Below are 20,858 nucleotides of genomic sequence, written 5' to 3' on the forward strand. Positions count from 1 at the left end.
ACAGTACTGCAGTAGATCCCACACAGCAGACATCTGACCACTATGCTGAAAGCACTGTCCTATTCACGTATTTTCAGCAAAAGCTTTGTCAATTATTCAGTCCCGGTGCTATTTATGGGCCAAATGCTTTGTCTTCAAATATGCATGATGTGTCTATAAAGGATATGATGTCTCCTCGCCTCTGTTTGAGTGGCATAATCATGTGACAGTGGGCCACAATGGGCAAGATAACACAAATAGTACAAGACAAGAGTGAGGTTTGTGTGTCAGGGTCTTGGTTTATTTCTGGAGGAAGTGACTTGGGTTGCGTGACCCACACGAAGCGGCTGAGTACTGATGGAGCTAATGCTGCAGACATAGTCCGGACTGTTCTGCAAATTTGAACTGCACAGGGAACCTGAACTGAACCAGATGGGCGACAGACGCATTATATTTGGAGGTTCAGCAGAGAGTGGGAGGATTACATTTTAGTCAGAAATGTCTGCAGTTGCATATTAAATTCCATCAAGAGATAGCAAAACCCAATAAGTGTCTTAGCACCTTGTGAAACTTTACCATATTTCCTATTTTTCTTTAAAAGGAGGTTAACGTGATGATCTAATTTTTATTCTAGACCTTTTCTCAGATTTAAGCAGTGACTTTTTTGGTTTTGTCTTCACTCTAGTCTACTTACAATCCATTCAGTCTGTATATAAAACACATTTACATTTTTTCACTCTGCATTACAAATAGGTAAAAGTCAAAACTGATTTAACCCATGCCTACTTTATGAAAGCTGGTGGTGTGATGAAAATGTACCCCAACCCCACCCCAAAAAAATTTCATGTTTCATATGAAGAAAAATTTGTCTCAGTCTGTGATTTTGTATTCTCAAACCAAGAGTACATAAAGAGATGCCAATGCTATTTATGAGCATGCATGTCCTTTATGAGTCCACAGTCAAAATTTTAGTAAAACATGGAATAGTATCAGTGCACTTCTAGCAACAGCAGCAGCAGCAGTGATGACTAGCATTAATATAAGAGGTTGCACGTTACCATTTGAGGAAATATTATTAATGTCTAAAAAGACAAAAGAAAAGGGAAGACTTCCACATTTTAAAGTTAGTTAGAAAATCTGGGATATCCTTGCTTGACCACAACAAGTTTTCAAGGTACAAATCCCAGTGATTTGGTAAGTGATCAAAGTGTGGTGGAAAAACACCACAGCAATGACCACTTACCACCACTTGTGATGTTAAAATCAATTTAACATCGCCTGGATTTCCACCTCACCGTAAAGCTTTTCTCACTTCTTCAGCAATAATAACTGCTTTCTCTGTGCAATAACTCACACCCACCTACAGTATGTATTAATATTCCCAGTGATTTTGTCACATACAGGGCACTAACTCCAAGAATGTCAGAGAAAGTTTATTACTGTACAATGATTGACTTTAATATTTTTATTTGAATAGATATTGAGAATGTGATGATCAGGAACATAGTTTTAAATTTAGGCAGACTACATTCATTTCATACTGACAGTCGGACTTAGCCATGACACTATTGACCTAGATCGAGGGTCTTCAATGTTTTCCAGGCCAAGGACCCTCAAACTGATGGAGAGACATAGCAGGGACCCCCTACTTATTGTATAAAATTGTGTTTTCATAGGAACTCCACCCCCGTTCCAGGGGGTGCGATCAGTCTACTGCATTTATAGTCACACAAACACGCACGCAGTCACTCTGTAGTTCGCGTTCTTGATTGCTCCAGATTCCGGGAGATTGCATCCCATTTGCGGGTGTCAGGGAGCCGCTATCAATATGCGGGAGATTCCTGGAACTTCCGGGAGAGTTGGGATGTCTGTAATACACAGGTTCATATATTCATGTTTTTATTTTAAACATGTGCAAGGTACAGCCTCGTGATTCGCACAGCAGTGCAAGGGGCGGGTCCTCCTTGTTAGCGGGACAGGTGTTGTGAATGAACGGGTGCCCGCTGAATGTGTGCATTGCTGGCTGAAAGACATCTTCTGCCTCCATTTATCTATTCACTACAGTGTGTTGGATTCATGTAGATGTGTATTTAAAGACATTTCAATTTGTGGAAAAAATTGTGAGGGGGAATATAAAAAAATGGATAATTGAAAACTATTCAGGGAGACAGTTAAAGGAAGTCATGACCTCCATTTCCTGTTTTCTTGCATCAGTAAACATTACATGTAACCTGCACCACGAGGACAAAAGCAGTCAGCCTCATGACTCTGAGTAGGTGTATGAGATGCTGAGGGGCTTGTGAGTCATCCACAAGTCCATCTGAAATGCTTGACCAGGTTTCTCCACTCCCCATCCAGAGGCTCCATCTGTGGGCCCCATGGGCCAGCTGCTGGCCTCTCTCATGCTCTTTCAGCCCAAGCTGCTCAGGCACGATGCTCAAGTTATAATCCTTCCCCTGCCGGCTCAGCCAGGCGGCCATCTCCTCCTCTCTCATCTGAGTTTCCACCCGTCTGCTTGTTTGCCTGATTTCCTGCATGCCTGGGTCCCCAGCCTGGAAATCCAGCTAAGGACAGACATCAGTTAACTCCATAGCAAGCCCACGCGAACCAAGTGCCTGCAGCGCAAACATTTGGAAGACAACACGCACCTGTGTAACTCTATGCAGCTCAGAGCTTGTGAATGACAGTGTGAAATGGGAAATGAAGGAAAAAGCACAGCGTGTGCTGAAACTTTGGGCTTCCGCGGCAAGCTGCTAATTGGGAAAGGAGGAAGCTTTTTTGAGCTTTGCACCTATCACGCCATAATATGAGCATACTGTGGCATTGCTTAGGGTTGTGTATACTCATTAAAGGCTAAAAATACACCTGGACCACAGGCTGATAAACCATGCTGTAATTGTATTTCACCATTAAAAAAACAAAAGACACACGAGCCATTGGCATGCTTTCCCAAAATTGTTTTTGAAAATTGCACTAAACAAAATAAAGTGCAAAAAATGTACACATACACTGGCTGATTTTAGGTTATCATATTAATATCAACTTAATGGTGCAATGGTGAGTAGTCTTGCAGTACAGAAATGCCAAACATACATAGGGATGCAAATAACCATTATTTTCATTACTAATTAATCTGTCAATTATTTTCTTCCAATAGTCCTTTAGTCTATAGAATGCAAGAAAATAGTGAATAATGTCAGTCATAATTTTCTTGTGAGCCATAAAATCAAAACAATCTACTGAAAGACGCTTAAACGTGCTCTAAAGTAAGAAGAATGAGTTGGTTAATAATTATGAGATCTACTACAGCAACCTGTCACATTACATGTACTGTAGTCATTATACTGTAAGTATGAATATATTGATTAGTGCAGCTTCAATTATCTCCTTATTAAAAATGGTAATGGTCAAAAATAGTATTGGCCACTATACTGCTAATCGACTGTTTAACCTCTTAAATACTGATATCGGTATCAGCACCTAAAATCCAGTATAGGTCAGGCTCTAATGTTATACATATAAATTAAAAATGCTCTCATATTACACGTTAGACTACATAACCAAAAAACCAAGTACCCTCATCTATTAAAGAAGAGTCTCGTCAAATAGGGGAATAAAACCCTAACTCGTTTCTTCAACTCATTTTTCTTTGTTTTGAGTATTTTCTTACATACCGATGGAATAAACAAACCCTCAACTTAAGCATGAGTAAAATGTAGCTGCTGGTTAAAATGATCAGTTAAAAAGCTGTAGAAAACGACTCAGAAGGCCTTATTAGGTTTACCATAATCAGATTATGAAGCTGCTATGAATCATCAAACCTGACAGTGACATTGCATTTCATCTGCATACTGTCTCTCCTGCATATTGTCACAACTTATCACTCATCCCATATTAACATCTTATTTCACTTTGTAATTCAGTCTCAAGTTGCCATCCCTGAGTTTGTTTTCAAAGATGCAATTGATTGCTGCCTTACTTTGAATTAAGCAAAAGCATTTGATTCCCTCTGAACCAGAGTATCTTTGCAGTTGCACATTTTAAGGTCCTGTCTTTATCCTGGTGTGTTTGCAAGGGCCCATTGATTTTCAATGCATACTGATTGACCAGAGCAGAGGTTCAGTTTGGCAAAGTCAGCAAGGCCAGACCCTAAATCGATACGAAAATTATATCAGAGGCTGTGCCAAGTGATTTGTGGGTTGGTTCCTGGCTGTATCCATATCCTACAAGTAGAAATTTAAATTTCATTTCATACACCCATCACTTAACGGGTTAACTTTTCATCACTGGTGATTTTTTTTTGGGAGCAAGGAGGGGAATGGTTTGCCCCATTTTAGCTGGTTTAATAATTCATCACTGACATGTCCCCAGGAAATTAGTCTTTTTTAATATATTCCTAATGGCCCACTTAAAGGTTATGTCTATCAGATGGCTCTAGTTGGAGACACTGTGGCATTTTAATCAGCAGAAGAGATGGTAGACTTCTGTCTTTTTTTAAATGAATTCTTATGTTCAATTGATTACATTGAAAATTTGCTTCTGTCTTGGGTATGACTCTGCAGAGATGTTTCTACTGAAAAATAACCCCACACAATCTGTTTTATCACAGCCATGCATGTGGATTAAGTTTGTTACTTTATTCGATGGACATCAGTGGCCATATATATGCGTATGACAGTCACAACAAATTGTATCTCAAACACGAGCGTATATGGGTTGTATTCAAACTAATTCGAACAAATAAATAACTTGTCAGTTTAAATTCCTTTTTACTTGACTTTTACAAAAAGTAAGTGATCATGTGGATTGACATGACCACACACATGCAACACTGCCTTAGACATAACATTTATACTACTTATTCACAACAGTAAATATGTTTAGGTAAGTAATTCACCTGAATTATACTGCCAGCTATGTTTGCCGGTGTGCCTCTAAGCAGGATAGTGTCATCCAGTACTTCGGTCCTTTGGACTTAAGTATGTCAACCTCTATTGGATGGCTTGCTATGAAATTTGATACAGACATTAATGGTCTGCAAAGAATACATCCTGCTAAATCTTGTGGCATGAGCAGGTTGACATTTGTGGTTGAGAGTGAAATATCTCAACAACTCTTGGATAGATTGCCATGCAGTATGGTGCAGACATTCACTGTGTTTGTAAAGCTTTGTCATCTCCTGATTTTTTATATGTTAATGGACTAAGTTAACATGCTAAACTCACATACTTAATTTGATAATCAATAACGACAGGATTAAAAAAACAACAGTATTTTATCATGTATAGCAAGAGATATTATAGAAGGAGTCATTATAAAAGCAATAACTGTATTTTGGGGTTTATATTGGGTCTGTCTTTGAAACTTATATCAGCACCAAAGCCTTTACAGCCATTTGAAAATAATTTCTGTGTGACTTATTTTTAAAATTCTGACACCACCCTCAACTGGACAATTATCAAATTCACTTCCACACGATTGCTACATATCAAAAAACAAAATTTGGATCTCAGATTTTATCTAACAGTTTCACTTTCAAAACTATTTTCATTACAGCCTCTCAAAGCCACAAGCATGTCTATACATCCAATGGTAATGTACATTTCATTTCATTTTTCTACAACATCTGCTTTTGCAATACATCCACTCGTAGCAGCATTCAAGGCACTAAAAGCCCTTGGTTAAGGCTGGGGAAAGATCATGATCTTGGTTCATTATTTAAAAAAGGCAGAAGTGACTTAAAGCTTGAGACAGGATGTGTTAACTTTAATACCACTTAATTAAAACCCCAATCTTTCCCTAACCATATCCAAGAGGCTTTCGTTTCCTAAACCTATCCAGAAACAGTAAAGAGGATGCAGACACACGTCAAAGTCCAGATCCATCATAAATAAATAGGACACAAGGTTTCCAAATGAGCTCACATGCTTACTTGCATACAAGCCCCTCTCTCTCTCTCACACACACACACACACACACACACACACACACACACACACACACAAACACACACACACACACACACACATGCAATTATCAGCTAACTTACACATTTGAGGGTGTTCACCATTGCTGCTCACAAGGAAGTCCCCATATTATATTTTTTTGCAGATAATGAGGTTGTTCATTATTTCCCCTTTACTCCGGAAATCACCACCATTAACACCATCTTCATCCATATTGTGTTAACTAAAGTGGACAAAATTTGAAACTTCTCAGTGTCTCATTACTGTAGCTGAATTTCTGAACATGGTGCTCTGTGCCTGCAGGTGGTTGTTCTGATGTAGCAACTAAAGTCAATAGGGCACATGAATTTGTAATGTCCCCTGCACCCTCTGGACTGTGATAATGTCAGTCGTCTGATGTGGGGTTATGGCAAGATGAATCAAGGAATGATGGTGATGGCGATGAAAAATACATAAGAGTCTTGTAACGGTGTCCTCTCTGAAGAAAGGGCATTCCTTTTTTGACTATTTCGGCAGTTTGTGGATACAGTATGTGACTGTTTGGGGATGACAGGGTCTTGACAGCAAACACTTCATTTGCATCTTCTTTGCTCATAAAGACAGCACAGGTGTAAATTATGCTAAAGGGTTTCATAGTCTTGGGTTATTCTGGGGTCACTCACTACATGATGTAAGAAGAGAGGGGGAAAATGTGTTATTCATATATAAAGGAGAGACTCCTTTTGTAGGGTGGAGTACAAAGTTTAGAGAAACCCCAGTTACGAAGCAGACCAAGGGACAGATGAGGACTCAAATGTTATTCAGCTCCTTCACCATCTGGTTCTTACAGACGGGTTAAGGCAGAGACATATGGAGCAAGATATGAGGATGACGTGGTATGAATTGTTAATTTTAGCTCGCTCTGTCAACTTGTGTGTAAATGACACGACTTCGATGTTTGAATGCACTGCTCTATGGAAGGTATACAAGTTGAACCATGGAGCTCAAAATTTTATAGGAGGTCAGGAGCAGCTTTGCAAAAAACAGGAAGAAAAAAAAAAGCACTTTGCCAGAGAAATTTCACAAGCATGGGGTGATACATCAGCAAAGGACACGTGTTAAAAAAAAAGATTGCAAAGGTGAGATTTACTCTGCAGCAGAGGAACACAGAAAGGTCATGTGTACTACTACTTCCTTCCCCATGAGCCGCACTGACATGGACAAAGCACCTCATCTGAGCAGCCCATCTCTTCGCACATTGACTAATCAATGGATGTCAGCCATTTTCCGCCAGTAAGATGTTACCACTTCTTTGCCCGTCACATATTCAAATATTAATACACATATTGCACCTCCATGTCATCCAACTGAGCTGACAAACATAACAGAGCATAAATGCACAGAGAAAATAAAAATATCCATCACTGTGTGAGAAAATGCTCCATTTCCTCTCAGAGGTTCCCATAAAAGGTAAATACTCTGAAGCAGTGAGACAGCTAATTACTTTTCATGATGGATGTTTCTTGTTTATGCCTGATTTACCTGCATTGTGAGACATTTATGACCTTGTTAGTAACATGCAGATATCCTCCTCAATGCAAAGTTATTCACAAGGATTTCTGTCTTAATAAAGCTCTGAATCACTGTACACATCTCTGATTCACACGGGTCTGGTGTTGCCGTCACTGGTGGCTGTGTCCCCAGTTAGATAAGCAGCCAAGCAAATCAGAGCTTTGTATATGGGATTGAGGATGGGGATGCCATCTTATGGTACCAATAAAATAAATGGACACAGTCACTTTACAATTAACTCAGGCTTTTTGGCACTTTCTTTATCTTTCTTAATCTTATTCTCCTTTTTGTTTAAAACCGTAACATTTTATTGTTGTGTGCATCTTTTTGTCATGTGTTTAATGTGTGTATGTGTTACTGCTGTGTGTAAGGAGAGCAGCAAAGTAAGAATTTCATTGCATTGTCTGAACCTCCATGTTTTTTCACTAAGCATACTGTATGACAATAAACTTGTTGAATCTTGAATCTCTGCATGTAGCCCTCTGTAGCTGACCCACACCAAGACTATGTTAGCTATAGAGGTAACAAGTAGAGATTGCAAGATTTGGGATTGCTCATCCTGGGGTACTCGTGTTTTCTCCTATAAATTTCTGATGCAGGTAGAGATAGGGAAGACAACATTAAGCAAGTCAAAGGAACTGTCAGTAACTGTGTCTGAAGGTGTCTCACAGTGAAACACAGATATTTCAGAGTGAATGAACAGTTACTGTGGGGGAATATAATTAAAGCATGATACAGTGTAATAATATATGCTACATCTATCTTGTATTACAGCGGTGCTATTAGCAGGCGATATGCGACATTGATCTATAGATTTGATATGCTGCCAGAGTCGGATTCATCAATTAGTAAGTCTGACATTGATCACAGCTCTGTGAAATCACTGAAGACATACTACTGCAGTATGGTCATTTTGTGGTACAGAGCAGAAAAAAACACCACCATGGCACCATTAAACTGGATGTGGTGCCTGTAAACTGTTATTTCAGCTGTCCTGGATCATGCAATTGTAATGGAAAACAAAACATGTTGTTGATGCTGTAATTATCCCCTATGTTACAGCACTGATTTCAGTCAAATTCAAGTCCTATATCACACGTTTATGGCTGAACTTGTTAATACAATACATGTTTATCATAGCTTACCCAGGCTGGTGTCAGCGTATGATACAGTTACTGTTGTTATTGAGATGTGAACGGGGGTCAAATTGAGGCGAGACTGAGAAAAAAACATCCACTTGCTTTGCAAAATTCTTGAAGGGCACCCTAAAATGAACAATAACACCCTGGACTGTCTCACCGTTCCATCTCTTGGTAAATTTCAACAAATTGCTTGCGGGCAATATGAGTGTACACTCTTTGACACCAAGCTAACCTGTTTTGAGAAGGTGGCAATATTGAAACATAAGGCTGGAGGGGCGGGGGAGGTGTGGATTAGACCAACTGACGAATACAACAGACAATTTTGTGATTGTGCAGTGAGAAAGCAAGGCAGATCTGTCTTCATTTAAAGGTTGTCTCAGACAGTGATTGTGTCTGTGAGGGCATACCTGAACTCATGCTGGATAAAGGTTGTGGTGGCTGCTTCCCTCCTGGGAGGAACTGATAAAAGGGAAGTCTTGTTGGGGGTCTTGGGGCCAGTACAATCGTGACTGTGGGCTGCGGGTTCCCTCTAACTGCCTTGGTGACATGATGGAGGGGATTTTCCCATTCCCATCTGCCCGACTTCAAGGACAACACTTGTTTTTATTGGCAGAGAATTAAGCAGATACTGTAACTGACAGCATTACATTTATAGACATTACACTCAGTGTGGCTCTTCGGGAACCACCTATTGTTCGGACTATGCATAAAATAACAATGTTAATATAATAATAGAGCTACAATAATGTGCTGCATGTGAAAATTGTGTTCTGTGTAGAGCTGAAACAATAACATAAGTATATTAGATATTATATTACTGGATACTTTTTCATATTATTTCTACGGTATTTAAAAGTTCACCCATACAACCATATTTATTTCCATACTATATTACATACACTACATAAATAACCCACAGGTTTAACACATGACATGCACTATACATACCTTTCTATACTTTACTGTGACTCTTAAACAGTCACAATATCACCTCAATTAGAGCTCTATTATTAGACTCATTAGCCTCCACATGGATTTGCGCAATCTACATATCATGTATCGTCAGGTGCTGTAATGTATGTGCTGTATATATAGCTTTGTGGGTAACTGCTTCCTCTCAGTCTTATTTTAGTGTAGCTGATTTACAGATTGACAGATCAACTGAACTGACAATGACTGAAATTTACAGTTTCAGTCATTTTGTAAGCAAATATAACTAATATTATCTTGATTTTAGCGTCTCAAGCTATGACAATTAGATGTATTTGCTATAAATTAGATATTGACTGAAATATTGGTCAGTATTAGCTTCCTGCAGATATATCGCTATATCGGTGCATGTCGGCTAATTAGTAGCAAGACTATACAGAAGGGTTGAGGTAATTTAGAAATTGTGTCACTATTACATAGTTTGTCTATCAGAGAGCGCTGAGTTCATTTTCTGTAAACTGGCCCAATCAGTATGAAATAAATTGATGTGAACCATACCAAGATTGCACGTTTATTTGTTCAGGCTAAATCAATATTAATATTGTAAAATATAGTATAGTTGGGTTGTATCATATATGATAGTAAATTAAATATCTTTGGGTTTAGGAATATTAGTTCGATAAAATAAGCAATTAAATGATGTAAGCTTGTGCTCTGGGGAGTTATAATGGGACAGTTTTATAGACAACACTGAAAAAAATTAGTTAGTTTCAGCCTGCTGTTGTATATAAACTGAATATATGTAACAAGAACAGTTTTATTCAAATGGACAACATGCATCCAGTCTCTTTCTTTTTACATTACCTCCCATCTTTCTTATGCGAGATGGCTGAAAGAAGAAGAAAAATGAAACCTGTTGATGAAGGTGGCTCGTTTTGTCCTTGGAGAGTTCTTTGTTTTGTGGTAGATGTGGTATATATCTACAGTGTCAGTTTTGAGCTGTATTTCAGAGTTATTACACTGACTTCATCATTCCTGGGTTGATAACTGCCTTGGGAAAGTCTTATATATGTGGTTAGTTTCTATCAAAGCCAGTCCCCTACCTTGTACATGTCAGAGCACCCTCGAGAGTACAAAGAAATGAAGCCCCTGCTCAAATGTTAGCGGTAGAAAATATGAGGAATGGACTAAACCCACATGTATTAAGTGTTGTGTGGTAAGCAACCGTATATTATATCACTACTCTACTCTCGTGTCCTTGAACGTCCGTGCTGCTTGTCACTTTTCTAACATTTCTATCAAAATACTTTCACATATTTTTATTCAAAAGCTACAAAAAAACATTTTCACCAACTAAAATGACCATCACCCCTGAAGTCATTCATCTCACAGTATCTTCCCGGCTAATGTGACTGTGGTTTGCTACAAGCTGAACTCACAGTGAGGTCCGCATGCTGTAGAGGTGTGTGATTGTGCACTGCAGCAGTGGGAGTGTGACTCATAGCCGTACCAACAGCCAACAGTCATCCATGTTGGCATGCCGGTCAGACCGAGACCTCGGGAAAGATGGGAATGTGCATCTGTCCATGCTGGAATCTATTCTTCATCTTGAGATTTTGCACATGGAGAGTGCCGTCTCCAATCTAATCCGCCGAGCTCATCAACTACACTAATCAAATGAACATGATAATTCAGCACTAATGCCAGAGTAAATATGACAAAGGGCATGTTGCCATTAGCTAATTAATGGGCTTCCTCATTACTTTACTTGTTCGCTAAATGAAAAAGAGGAGGTAATACATTTGTTTCATATCAACACCAAGGTTGAATTTTTATCACCGTAAGCAATAATTAAAGTAATAACTCCAAATAATTAATTGTGTATTTAAAGCCATATTTGTTGTTGTTTTTAAGATTCAGCATAAAGTACAAAGTGTCTTGTACTAACAAGACACTTGCATTTAGTATGCATGTTCAGCAGGTTATCACATTTATAATCAGCTTTGTTTGTGCTAACCGACAATCCCTTCATTCATTAATATTACTGTGGTTTCACAGCACATTGTAGCTCTGAATAGTTGAATATAAAGCACAAAAGTTCTCATTCACACAGAAAAAAAATGTAATAATGTCTTCTGCTTATGAGTTCACAAATAACTTTAATGATATTTTGAAGCATTGATAGGAATGCTATTACTTGAAATGCATTTGTTGCTGTGTGAAGGAAAACATTGGCTCAATTGGGAACAGAGCTTAAAATACATGCATTTTATATGTACAAAGATTTGTGAATAATGTGCAGTCAACAAGGGATTTTTTAGCAAAAGAAATCCTGACTATAACCTTGCTTGAATATTAATCAAAACATTTTTTGTTAAACTTAATGCAAGAGCACTGAGCCACAACTTAAGGGTAGCACCGTGGCAGAAAGTTATTTTCTTGTGAGCATTTTTGAGAAACATAAAACAAGACCATGTGCAAAGTGGCCAGAAAGGCACAATATGCAGTAAAGCAAGGCTCTGTGTACGTAAATCCAATACAAGTATGGAATTATAAAGTGTCAGCTTACTAAACCTTCATTAGAACATTGGTTTTGTTCAATAAAATGACAGTTTTTGCTTATAATGTTTAGAAGTGCTGTATTGTGCACATTTCCAGGTCTATGTTTATATCGGGGCCTCAAACAGCAAATGGAACCACCTCAGCAACAAAGGACAGCCGTTTGTGGGCAGGCATCAATGATTTGATGTAATTTCGATGGGGAAGCAGATATAACTTCAACTGCACACGGAGCGATCAAAGCAGGCCGATGCCTGGGCTTTTGACTTTCAAGAGCATTGTTACATACAGCATGTTCACCTTGAGTTTTGGAATTTTGACCATAATTATCACAAAAAAATCACAACAAAGCGTATGTCCCTTAGTTGTGTGTTAAGTTATGGCTTTTCAATGCATCGACAGATAAAGTATCTGTAGTCTGCATTTACTGTTGTACTCCATGAACGGAAGTGAAGGTCATCAGCTTGAAGCTCAGCATATTTGCTTGAAACCTACACATAAAACAAGTCAGTGGGCTACAGTATAAATAGCTGACAACAATCTGTGAGATGATTTGAGGGGGGGGGGGATCTTTGGCAGTGAAAGATGCAACCACCAACACTGCACATCAGATTCATGGCTGATACTTAATGCTGAACTACACACTGGGTTTATTTTAAAGAGCAGTCCCAGTGTGTGACACACAAGACAGCGCAATGCGCCTGGGAGACAGTTAGATGATGTCGATATGTATCTAGGCTCTGTTGCTGAGATCAGACAAGAAAAGGTCAAAGGAGTGTGCTCCATACTGATTTAGTCAGTGATGGATTGAAGAGAGTGCACATCACAACGATTTTTTTATATATCCTGTACCTGATATAATGAAAACCATAGTGCAGCAGCTGAAAAAGAGAAGAGGTGGCAAAAATAATAATAACAATAAGTAATGTAACAACAAGTTATGTGAGATTTACACTGCAGAATAATCACATTGATACACAATTGCATGTATACATATTGTATAGATGACCATGTAGGCACCTTGCAAGACATTTGTAGATAGACACACAGATACTGAATATAACAGAAACAGTTCCTCACTATGTATTATTCAAAAGGTAGATGTAGGACTTCCTGTATATCATTATAAAGGTGGCAGTGATATTTTATGTTTTTTGCAGTTAAATGCAGTTATATAATCAAATTTCTCTCACCTGTGCCACTGTGAAATCACATATCTGTGGGTTTTTAAAATCCTATGTCCAATTTCAGCTTACAATTGAGTCTGGGCCAGAGGGAATTGACCAAAGCCACGGTTTTAACTATAAACTATGTTTCGCCCTTTCTTCTTCTTTGTATTTTACAGTGGATCCAGGAGCTGAAAAGAAGCTAGACAGGCTGAACCTCTGTTTCCTTTCGACCCACTGGTGGTCTTAAGGTGCCATTTTTCATCTTTTTTTGAAGGATTTGTTTTTTTTTTTTCCATTTCAAGGTCTCTGTATGCTGTCCTGATTTTAGCCTTCCTGATATACATGTATGCCTGTGTCTATGTCTGGATGTGGCTGTCTGCTTACGACGGAAGAAAGAGAAATGTCAGGAGTCCAGGAGAGAGAGAGAGAGAGAGAGGAGAGAGAGAGAGAGAGAGAGAGAGAGAGAGAGAGAGAGAGAGAGAGAGAGAGAGAGAGAGAGAGAGAGAGAGAGAGAGAGAGAGAGAGAGAGAGAGAGAGAGAGAGAGAGAGAGAGAGAGAGAGAGAGAGAGAGAGAGAGAGAGAGAGAGAGAGAGAGCACGAATACGAAAAATGTTATGCAGTGTCGGCATCTGTTTTCCAACTGTTGGTCTGGGTTCTTCAAGTGCTTCGGAGCGAACAGAGATGTGAATCATACATAAAAGCCACAGCATCACTGGGTTGCTAATGTGTTCATCCGATTTGGATATCCATATTAACGAAGCATTTGTCACTTTCAAATTCTTATTAGTTATGTTCTGCTGAGTCCGCTGTTCCAAATCTCCAAATCTAATTATGCTTTCAAATTAATCACTACCAGGTTATAGTCTCAGGGTTTATGATTACTTTTTTTTTACACTATATAACCCGAAGCTCATATGACTGCAGTGAATATAGTTCTATAATTACGGTTAATTAAGGATTGTGAGCTCACTTTTGGCCCAGGTTTGGCATTGGTCACGTGTTCTGGCTGACCTTGTCTCGGTCACTGGCACTACATCTCAGCCAGTCCCACTTGGCACCAGGTGACCAACTGTGGTCCAGAAACCAGCAGTGACAACATACCACTGCAGCCAAACAATGCAGGGGCCGAGAGGAGAGAGGTCGGACTTCTCCAATTAGGATTAGAAGTCAGTTTATTTATTTGAAAGTGCTTGTGTAGGATTTTTTCATTAAAGCAAAGTAGGTGGGGAAGTAAAGAAGAAACAAGGAAACTGATGAGCTGATACACAATATGCATATGGAGTCCAATGAAAGAATGAGCAGATGTTTTTAACAGCAGACATTTTGATTGATCTTTTAATTATGGCTGTATTACATGTTGGAATATATGTTCCTGTAATATTGCGCAGGCTGGCTTACAGAGAGTGAACAGAGCTGTCATTAACATCATTAGTTATGTCTGTAATTTCCCTGCTAAAGAAAGTAAAATGTCATAACAAGGGATCTGTAGATTCTTGTAGATCATATACGGTTCTTTAGAGTTTTGTTTCCAACTATTACAAAAACTAAAAAATCTTTAATTCAGTGGTCCAAGAGAGCTACTGCCCTGCAGGTCTTAGTTATCTCCCCACTCTAACACACACCGGAATCAAATAATTAACTGGTTATGAAACCCCTTGACGAGCTTCAGCTGCTTGATAACGAGCTAATAATTAGAATCAGGTGTTTTAGATTGGGGAGATACCTAAAACATGCACAATTGGAGACCACATGCTTTAATTTATAAAAATCACTTTTGTATTATTTAGCAGGAGAGAGGAAAAATGAGGCTGTGAAACTAAAGCTAAATAAATCTAATGAATTGAGGAACAAATGAAATGAACAAACAAGAGTACTCCGATGTTAGCAAGACTATACCCAGACACCAAAATAACATGCAAATGCAAGATGGGCCATCAAACAACAGAAGATGGTCATCAAGCATAATGTGGCTCATAAGTTCACTATCAGTATTGCACGAGAGAAACAGTTTAAAGTGGTATATATTTCTAAATCTTTACTGGTTAATATTATTTATTTCCATTTATGCAGAACACCTGTAACCTGGTTTCACAGAACCAACCTTAGAAAGTGTTTAGAAAAGGATGGTCACTAAAGTACTTGGTATTGGATGAACTATGTGTCTATCCCCATCTATCACAGGCTATCAGGAGCAGGAGAGCGCTGAAGAGGGAACGCAAATAACAAGCCACAGTCTGACGAACTTTGAAAACTAGCAAGCAAGTCAGTGCAGCAAGTTACAAATGTATAAATACTCTCCAGTTCTAATATAACTGATGCTATAGCAGCACTGACACTAACCTCATTAGGAGCTGTCATTGTAGTTCTTCTCGCTGTCGTCACACCTAAAACATGCCAGTTACTGCCAGTTCCTCATAGGACGCTGATTAGCCCAAATCATTGTTGGTTCGACCCAGGCACATAACTGGAAGCCTGACGAGATGAATAAAAGGCTGTTGCAGTAATTTAAGGGTGATGAGATAAAAGCATATAAAATGGTCTCAGTGTCATTACAAGTTAAAATTAGTCTAATTTTAGCGATGTTTCTAAGACGGTAAAAAAAAACAACTGCACACGCTTTAAAGTCATTAGTACTCATCATCAGGGAACTATGAATATTTGTATCAAAAGACTTGACACTCCATGGAGTTGTTGGATCAACAAACAAACCAAAGGATCTCTGTATCTACAGATGAAATAGCACGCCTCACAGGCTACACCTCCTGGAGCACAATTCAAAGTTTGGAGGGGTTGTAGCAATGGTTAGCCCCTCAGAGTGATAGCACCGGCTCTTTCTTCACATGTCAAGTGTGAAGAAATTGAACATAGCTAAAATATTCATTACAGCAGTCAGACCGTCAGAATAACTGAACAGGTTGAGATCACACATGTCTCTTTGATGCCAATCTGAAACTATTAAGGCACCACTGTCCTCACTATCAGAGACTTCAAGGGGAACTAAGAGACGTGGGAGTAAGACTGCAACCGTGTAGTACTCTACTTGATCTCCACTTTTATTGAAGTTTACAGTTAAGCTGATCAAAGAACCCTAAAGCTTGCGTGCATCTATACCTGTATCAATATACTATAAATAGATGACTGTGTTTGTGTATATTTCTGTGTTTTTTGACTCTTTTAGTTTATGCATGTTACCAAAAGAAGTGCTGCTGGAACGTATTACTGTTGTTTCTGATACCTGTGAGATTTCTCAGAATAGAGCAGGCTGGAAAGGTATGATGGCGTGTCCTCACTACCAGGCTTCTGTTTCATGCTGGTCGCTCTGTGGTGTGTGGATGTCAAAGAGCATCTCGGCTCCCTTTCATATGTTGCGTAATTAGCCGTCAGTAGGCATGCATGACCGGTGACAAATCTGAATTAAAGATGTGTGTGGCTTTGAAATCCAAACAAACCGTGCTGATAAACACCGAAGCAAATTAGCAGCACATTTCATCTGTAACGTGTCTGAAGTTATTTGTATTCCTGCTTTTTTTTTAAGTGCACACATCCATCCATCGTATAAATAATCAGATGCTGCTTTTTTTGCCAACTGGATTGATGAAAAAAATATAATATGAAAAAACCTATCCTTCCCAGTCTTTGTGCAAGAGTTGACATTAATTTCCCCTATTGCAGCTTCATGACCTCGGACCTATGTAGTGCTTAATTTACACAGTCTAATGAGGCACAGACTAGTTATTTAATTGGAGGCAGCAGCAATGACATACTGACAAAGACAGCTAACATATTTCAATCTCCTTGCACGTGAGCCTGTACACACACACACACACACACAACTACCATCCACCCTGCACACACACACCCCCCCCCCCCATAAAACTCCACCGCTCAATTATGCTCACAAATACCCACATACCTCACATCACAGTGAGGGCCTATAAATCACGGTCTTCCCTTACATCTGGTCTTGAGGATGAGCAGAACAAGCCCACAGGGTAAATGAGGGTGGGGGTGGGGAGGGTGCACAAAAAGGAAGGAAGATGGAGAGAAGGAGGCAGGACGTTCAGCCGGGGCTGCGGCCGTGCATGCTTTCTTGCTAACGGACATTTTTCTCAATCTGTGCTGTCACGCAGTGGCATGTTCTAAGCAAGATTAATCTCTGGTTTAAGATGCAGGTGACTACTGTGGCATTTGATATGTAATAGAAGAAGAAGAAGAAGAAGAAGCTGTGCTAAACAAACACACAGACACACGTACACACAGACGCACACCATCTAGAGTGGTGGAATGCAGAGACAGAAAAAAAAAGTCCAATCTCCCATCTTCTGCTTGAGGAGCTTAACTGATCAGGTTAACTGTTTGTTATTGAATTGCCGAGCACTGCTGTTCAAAACTGATCCTCAATCGATTGATATTTGCAGGCAATATGAAAGAAAACTTGAAAGAAAAAATTAGACTTATTTTTACTTTCTTCTACTTTCTGTGTTGAATATTGCTGAAAATCCTGACAGGCAAATACTCCATTAAGGGATGTGTTAACCTGGGTTTGCACAGTGGGTGAGTCCCCAGCTAGCTGCAAACAATTAGGCACATCTCAACATGAGACAAGTTAACGCCAAAGAATAATGAGCAGGTCAGCGAACAAGTAGCCAGCAGCCCACATCCTGATTAACAGAGGAGCCAGTGAAAGGACCACTCACACACTAAGAGAGCCATTTAACATAATTAGATGTCCAGGGGAGAAAAGTGCTTGGACAAAGGGTTCGTCATTTTAGATCGCATCAACTTGTGAGTGTGTCATCATATTGTGGAGGAGGGAGTAAAGGCTATGAGTGCCGAGGGTCTTGGTTAAAATATCAAGTATTCGGAAGAGCAATTTTTAATTTTTAATGTAATCTCACACCTCATTGCAATTGTGGATTGTGTTATGTCTAATCTGCCCTGCAGTCTTTAAATTAGTGGCCTGAATGTATTTAGTGCCTTAGAATCTTGTTTACTTAGTAATTGTATTTATCTAAAAAATATAGCACTCAGTCTCAGTTTGTACAGTACATTACTTATTGTGCACCTGCTCATTGTAAAACAAAAACCATGATGTCATGTTTATCTTTCTCTGGAAACACCCCTACTAAGTGAATGCTAGCTTACTTGTAATCTACTCAGAGTGGTGTATATTTGAGTTAACTTTAGCTGCATTGTGTTAATGTGGCATGTATCATTATAATCCATTAACATAAAGCATGGAAATATTGTGATAGCAACTGAGCAAACTGTCAATCAACACCAACACGACATCAAAGCGATTATAAGTCTTATTAACTGAACAATAATTTCCTAAATAACCACCAGCAGACTTCTAAGAGGGCCTACATTTTGTGTTTGGGACCATAATGACTTCTTGTTAGAATTTCTAGAGAGAAGTTGACATGTTTTGAATGGGAGTCTATTGGATCCAGGGATTGTTTGGATACAGCATCTAGTGGCCATTGATGGCGTTACATCTTAAGCTACTTCTGCATTGGCTTCAGCCTCAAGCTGTGTTAAACTGCAGGTTTGGTATAAAACTATAACAACAGTCTTTAAACCCTGTAGAACAATATGAATGTTGGTGTAAGAACATTTGCCCTTGTGGTAAAGTGGCATGCATCTTAAACAGAGAAGAAGTGATATACTCTTAAATACATTGTTTTAAAAAGGTGCTGGTATTGGATTGGCACTTTGTAAAAGCCAAAATACAGACTTTAGGTTTAATTTTAGAAGTGAATAACTTCACAGCTACTTTACTGTTGTGCCATAAAAATGTATTTTTTGTCTAAAAGTAGTGTTTCTTTCCTTTTTGCCAATGCACCTAATTGAACATTGGAATGTTCATATTTTACTTTGAGCTTTATCTACATGCAGAACATTTCCAAAGTCTCCATTGTTATGGATTCACTATCTCATCAAAAAGTGTAATAAATGTCTATATTAGTTTTCTTCACGGTCACAGTAGATTAGAAACAAATCTTTCCATCAATCTTTGGTAGGATTTGTATCTTACTGTAGCATTTGAAGATACAACATGGAATACCGAGCAGATATTATAACGGCTATTGCCGTGAAATACTGAAATATAGTATTACAATGGTGTTTTGTATACTGATCAGTCAACAATGAACCTGTTTACAGTTTTGATATCAGGAAACCTAAATGGCCTGATAGCAAGTTATCATTTGTTGAAGACAATTAAGGCAATGTGTTGACTTTGCAGAGCTTTAATTGAGACCAATTTCTTGGCAATGCCAAGCCTAATGCTTTTATCTCACAACAGCAAAGATAAGTTAGCCTCAATTGAGTTAAGACCCATTAAATGTTTCACAAAACCCAATATAACTTCTGTGTGGTTTCTGTGGTAATAATGGACCATTTCCCATCGTAAAGGAAACACCACTGAGTTGTTTTTTAGTGACAGTTACTGTATATAATTTGAGCTGTTTGTTTGCTGAGCTACATTAAAGTGGGTCTGACATGAATGTTTAAAATTGTATAAAGATGTTAAATTGCCTTTGATTGATTGATTGGATGGACTATGACTGCTGGAATATTGGAGTTTTAAGTATCTCAGAATTATTGGTGACACTTTTGCTGTGCAGCCTTTCAGTAAGTTAGCAACTACTCTCATCCGCGAAAGACAAAAATCATGAAATCGGGAGAAACCGTACTGAAGGAAAGAGGACAACAGCACTGAAGAGGAAAAGCTGAGGGAAGGAATATCAGTTTGAGGAGACGGCTACGTAGGGGGGGATTTTAATTTGCTTTGAGTTTGTTGCTTGTTATTTTGCACTCATTCAAATTTTTGGTGACATCTGCACTTTTTTTCCCTCCCTTTCTCTGAGTTATGAGTCATCCTAAGCAAAATCCCTGCATTATAAAACAATTAGATCAGAAGCCTCGGGTAATGCAGCAGGGATCCAACGTTCCCTACCTACTGCCGCGGTGAGAAATGGAGGGGGAAGACGGGGGTCTGGATGGGAGGGGTAAAGGATCTGAGAAAGCAGGAGTGGAGAGAGGAGTGCAGGAACAGGAATATGACTCACAGATCAACACAGACACTTTGCGGATATAAAAAGTTTTGGTTTTTTTCTGTATCGAAAATTTGCATTTGCTCTTCTGTCTGTGTTCACGTGTCACTTGATGCTCATCAGATCAGCTTTGACCTCATTTGTATTCTAAGAGGCTGATTATGATTGGTTCAGAGACAAACATTAACCAAGTTATTTAGTGTGATACCCAAGATCATCACACTCCTTCTCTCCCCATTCTTCCTGTTTCTTGTGATACTCCATAATCTGATGCATCAAAGGCTATTTGATATGAATCACTGGTGTGTTCTAATCTAAATTTTGCTAATTCATTTCCCTTGTGGATCTCTTCACAAAGCCTCTTAAAATCATTGACTGATAATGAAGCTCATTAGTGCGGCTTCGTATTCCGTCCATTTTCCCCTCTGCAGCTTACTTAGTCCTGACAAGCTACACTAACAAGCAGCTGTGGATCTCCTCGAAGATTTTTTCCCTCTCTTGGTA

This window comes from Scomber japonicus, chromosome 12, assembly GCF_027409825.1.
Source record: "Scomber japonicus isolate fScoJap1 chromosome 12, fScoJap1.pri, whole genome shotgun sequence".
In the NCBI taxonomy this organism is placed as follows: Eukaryota; Metazoa; Chordata; class Actinopteri; order Scombriformes; family Scombridae; genus Scomber; species Scomber japonicus.